The sequence below is a fragment of the Mus musculus genome, chromosome 11 (genome assembly GCF_000001635.26).
Source record: "Mus musculus strain C57BL/6J chromosome 11, GRCm38.p6 C57BL/6J".
In the NCBI taxonomy this organism is placed as follows: domain Eukaryota; kingdom Metazoa; phylum Chordata; class Mammalia; order Rodentia; family Muridae; genus Mus; species Mus musculus.
The window spans coordinates 60,732,952-60,738,135 of NC_000077.6; the positions used below are offsets into that span (position 1 = coordinate 60,732,952).

The window sequence follows — 5,184 nt, forward strand, 5'->3', positions numbered from 1 at the left end:
TATATGTGTAATTCTTGCTGGCAGGAGATGGTCTTGGTTGTAGGTCATTGCTTGGAGCTTCACACGTCTTGTGGCTGGATGTGAGGTTTGAGAGTCCTCTTGGAAATGTAAAATAATATTTTCAAGCTGATGAGATGACTGTACCCTCATCTGCTTCCAGCTATAAACAGGGCCGAGACCTCCTGCCATTCGCACTTGGGAAAACAGTTGTTGGGTCTCAGCCTGAGAGGCCATCATGTGTAGCCTCAGTAACAACTGAGGCCTCACCTACCATACACCAGCCAATTGAGGGACACTGCCCAGTCTTTTGGTTCAGACCATTCCTGCCTCAACTGAGCCTTCAGCCATGGTTTTATCTGGCCTTGAGTTCATGCTACAATCTGACAATGCAGACTTCCAAGCTTGTGAGAAATGTAGGGCATGTGTGTGTCCTTTGGAGACAAGGTATCCAAAAGTCAGGTGGTGGGGGGTTGGGGGGTACCTCATTCCTCTGGTCCCTACCTGCACCTTCAATCCTAGGTATGGTCTGTGACATTTGCACATTCTGTCTGTCTGTCTGTCTGCCTCCCTGCCCTCCCACCCACTGACCTACCTACCTACCTACTTGCCTAGACAGGGTTTCTCTGTGTAACAGCTCTGGCTAGCTGTCCTGGACTCGCTTTGTAGACCAGGCTGGCCTCAAACTCACAGAGATACACCTGCTTCTGCCTCCCAAGTGTTGGGACTAAAGCCATACCCCACCACAACTGGCAATATTTGCACTTGTAATACTACAATTTCCTTTTGTAATCTTTTTTTGGAACTTGCTCAGTAGACCAGGCTGGCCTAGAAATCTGCCTATCTCTGCCTCCCAAGTGCTGGAATTAAAGGCATGCACCACCACTTCCTGGGTGGCAAATGTCTTTTAAAACAGCTTTTCTTGAGTCAGCCAATTGTAGCAAAAAACAAAACCAGTATATAACCCAAGGCGACATCAGCAACTCTGGTGACCCATGGATCCTCTATACTGCCTGACAAGCTCTAAGTCTTTGCAGTTCACACGCTGGGCCTTAGTGGGTGGATGGCCCAAAGCCTAGGGTTTTCAGTTTTCATGGATTCATATATGGAATGAAGGCAGAGTACCACTTCTCAGAGTGGAAGCTGGCATTTGAGGTAGGGTTATGTGGCCTCAGTAACAACTGAGAGACAGGCTTGTTACTTGGGGCAGATCTCTCCATGCCAGGGATGGCTGGTAGGAAGCAGGTGTCTTCATTTCCTTTCTACTGACCAAAAGCAACTTGGGGAGGAAAGGGTTAATTTAGATCACACATACTGAGTCACAGTCAACTGGGGGAAGCCAAGGCAGGAACTCAAGCAGGGAAGGAACCTGGAGGCAGGAGCTGATGCAGAGAACATAAATGCTACTTACTGTCTTGTTCCTGATTGCTTGTTCAGTGTTCTTACAGAACTCAGGAACAGCTGCCCTGGAATGGCCCTGCCCATAGCTGGCTAGGTCGTTCCACATTAGTCATGAATCAAGACACCGCCCTACAGGCTTGCCTACTGGACAATCTGATGGAAACATTTTCTAGAATAAATTCCCTCTTCTCAGATGACTCTAGCTTGTGTTAACATAAAACTAGCCAGCACACTGTCTAAAACAAGAACATCCCATCACAAATGAGGCAGCTCAGTCTCCATAGGTATGGAATAGGGGAACCAAGCCCGGCTCAGCAGTTCTTAGTCACGGAACACCCAGGAGTATTGCCTGTGTAGACTTTAAAATCTCCAGGGCACTCAGAGTTTTGAACTTGTGAACTCTATGGTATAAATATGAAGTGTCTCTAAAAGACTCATGTATTGAAGGTTTACTCCATGGTGGCTGATGACTCTGTCATGTTCAGAAGAAAATCTCTGTAGTACAAAGAGGCAGGGGCACAGCTCAGGGGCAGAGCTCAGAGGCAGAGCCTGCAGCTAGAATGAGGTCCTGGCTTCAGTCGTCAGCACAATTACCAGCAACTGAGCTCAGCCGTGGAGGGCCAGCCCACTGTCCCTTGACGTGATTTCCCTATCAGACTGTCACTATGATAGGGACACATTTGACAGCTGCCATTAGAGTTGTTTTCAGAGGTTTCCACCCAAGGAAAATGGGACTCATGGCTGTCCTGGTTAGTTTTTTTGCTAAGTTGGCACAGGTAGGGTCACCAGGGATGAAAGGACCTCAATTAAGAAAATGTCCCCATCAGACTGGCTTATAGGCAGGTCTGTGAGACCTTTTCTTTTTTAAAAGATTTATTTATTCTATTTTATGTATATGAGTACACTGTAGCTGTACAGATGGCTTGTGAGCCTGTGGTTGTTGGAAATTGAACATTTTTAGGACCCCTGTTCGCTCTGGTCAACCCCACTCTCTCCAGTCCATCCTGCTCGCTCTGGCCCAAAGATTTATTTATCATTATAAATAAGTACACTGTAGCTGTCTTCAGATGCGCCAGAAGAGGGCATCAGATCTCATTATGGGTGGTTGTGAGCCATCATGTAGTTGCATGAATCCAAGCTGAATTTATTTAAAAGCAGAAAAGTAAAGGAAGAAGAGAGACAAGAATGCACACCGGGGGGCTGGTGAGATGGCTCAGCCGTTAAGAGCACTGACTGCTCTTCCGAAGGTCCTGAGTTCAAATCCCAGCAACCACATGGTGGCTCACAACCATCCGTAATGAGATCTGACACTCTCTTCTGGTGTGTCTGAAGACAGCTACAGTGTACTTAATTATAATAATAAATAAATCTTTAAAAAAAAAAAAAAATGCACACCGGGCAGGATGAGTGTGGGCCTACAGGTACAGGATAAGGGTGGCTCTCAAGTTACATCTCTAAACTGCTAAGAAACGTCCCTCCCTGCTCCTGCTGTTGCCCAGTGTGTAGCTTAGGTGCTCACCTTAGCAGCACATTCAAAAAAACAGAGAGATTAGCATGGCCCCTGCACAAAAGGATGACATGCAAATTTACGAAGTATGTCCTAGAGACTCAATGGGCTACTACATTACCCTGGCCTTAAATTAAGGCAAGCCTGCTTACTGCCCCAAGTGTCTTTGGGGTATACACCTTGTCTCCACAGGCAATTTTGGTTTTATCAGTGCTGTCTGAAAAATTTCAACTCCATTAGCAGGGCCCACAAGCCAGACATTACTCCTCTGATCCTGCTTCAAGGTAACCATAGCAGCACCTCAAATCACATAGTCAGCAGAGCCAGGTACAGTGGTGCATGCCCATAACGCTAGCACCTGGGAGGCTGAGGCAGGAGGACCAGGGCTTCAAGGTCATATTATATCATAAATACAAGCACAGCTGTAAGACAAGGTGGGGAAAGAGGGAGGGAAAAAAGAACCAACAAGGGTGTGGAATAGTAAGACTAAAATGGTGCAGACATAAACATTTAAAGTTAGATAAAAGGGTTAACATTTCATTGCTATACATATGTCCAAAATGGCTGAAATGCCATCCAGGGAGCAGCGACTGCATGTCACAGCAGCACCACACACCAGAGTGCTACAGCAGTCCCTCTCATTTGCTTTAGTACCCTGCAGTCTACTGTGGGTACAAAATTCTCTCAGAGGTGAGGGAGACAGACAGACAGATGGGTGTGCAAATGTCACAGGCTACACATGGGACTGAAGATCCATGTAGAGACCAGAAGAATGAGGCATCTCTCTCCCCACCCCCGACTATCTGCCTTTTGGACACCCTGTCCCCAAAGGATCCACGTCCTAAGTTTCTCACAGGCTTGGAAGTCTGCATCAGATTGTAGCATGAGCTCAAGGCCAGATAAAGCCAAGGCTGAAGGCTCAGTGGAGGCAGGGTGACATGCAAATCCACCGAGTGCTACCTGCTCTGTCTCTTGGATTATACTCATGTCTGTAAATTAATCTGTGATAGGAGGAAAAAGTTGGGAATTTTAACAAAGTTTTATGAGGGTGCTCTCTTTGTGGTGCCAAATCTCAACTTCTTTGCATAACTCCTTCAGTCCTGGGACATCAACTGCAACTGAGGCTGCACCTTCAACAATAGCCTTCCAAGGCCTCTCACAGTGCTGAGCCTCAGCTGCTCTTCATGACCCCTTCCTGCCTTCAAAACCATTACCACCTGGGTGACTCTTACATATCACCAAGTCCCGCTGCAGCACAAGGTACAACCTTGGCTATTTCCAGAACACAGCTTCTTTGTGATCCCAGAAAATACTTCCCAGATTTCACCTCAGTGATGCTGGTCTCTTTTTAATCACCTCCAGTTTCTTAGCTGCAGCTAACCAGTATCAACTGTTCCAGTAGTCCCTTCTATTCTTGACTCCAAAGCTAGAGCCACATGGCCAACGCTGCCAAATTCTGCTGCTTGCTGGGGCTTGGACACTGCCCTCCTCCCCTTTATCCTATTTATTCTTTATTCTTTCTGTTTTCCAATTCCCTCACTGCCCAACCTGCCTGTCCTGGAACTTGCTCTGTAGATTGATCTTGAACTCAGAGATCTGTGCAGCTCTGTCTCCTGGGATCAAAGGTGTGTACCACCACACCAGGACTTAAAAAGCTTTTCTTCACCTAGAACTTTCTCTGTCCCAGGCTGACCTTGAATTTAGAGATCTGCTTGGCTCTATCTCCTGGGATTAAAGACTTCCAGTACCATGGTTGGGCCTAAATTAGCTGGGTGGGATCTTGCTCCAAAGTCACCACTCCCTTAACCTGTTTATCTCCTTGACACAGGGTTCAGTTCCACTGCACTCTCTGGTGCCCTTTTACTCTTTGAACCAAACACTTTGTATTTTCTCTTTTTAAGCTTGCTACTCTTCATTAAAAACACTCTTCAGAAGAGTGAACTTTAGTAAACACACAACAGAATTTATACCATGCTGTTTTGAGACTTCCTTAGCCCCAGGCTGACTCTTCAGACAAAGGCAAAAACCAGCCATGCTCTTCACCAAAATATCACAAAAACAGTCCCTAGGCCACATACTAACATTCTTCTCTGTTGAAACCTCTTGGGCCAGCAGGTCTACACCGTTCAAATCACCCTCAGCACTGCCATCTTCCATATTGCTAACAGGATTGCCCATTAAACCACCTAAAGCACTGGCTTTCTAAATCCAAAGTCCCCAAATCCACATTCTTCCAAACAAAAACATGGTCAGGTCTACTGCAGCAATACCCTATTCCA

The 5,184-nt window shown here is 46.4% G+C and overlaps 1 pseudogene; it reads left to right on the plus strand.

Annotated features, from left to right (window-relative positions):
- Positions 1 to 2,909: 2,909 nt before the first annotated feature.
- On the plus strand, positions 2,910 to 3,006 carry Gm23341 (annotated as a pseudogene).
- Positions 3,007 to 5,184: the final 2,178 nt, after the last annotated feature.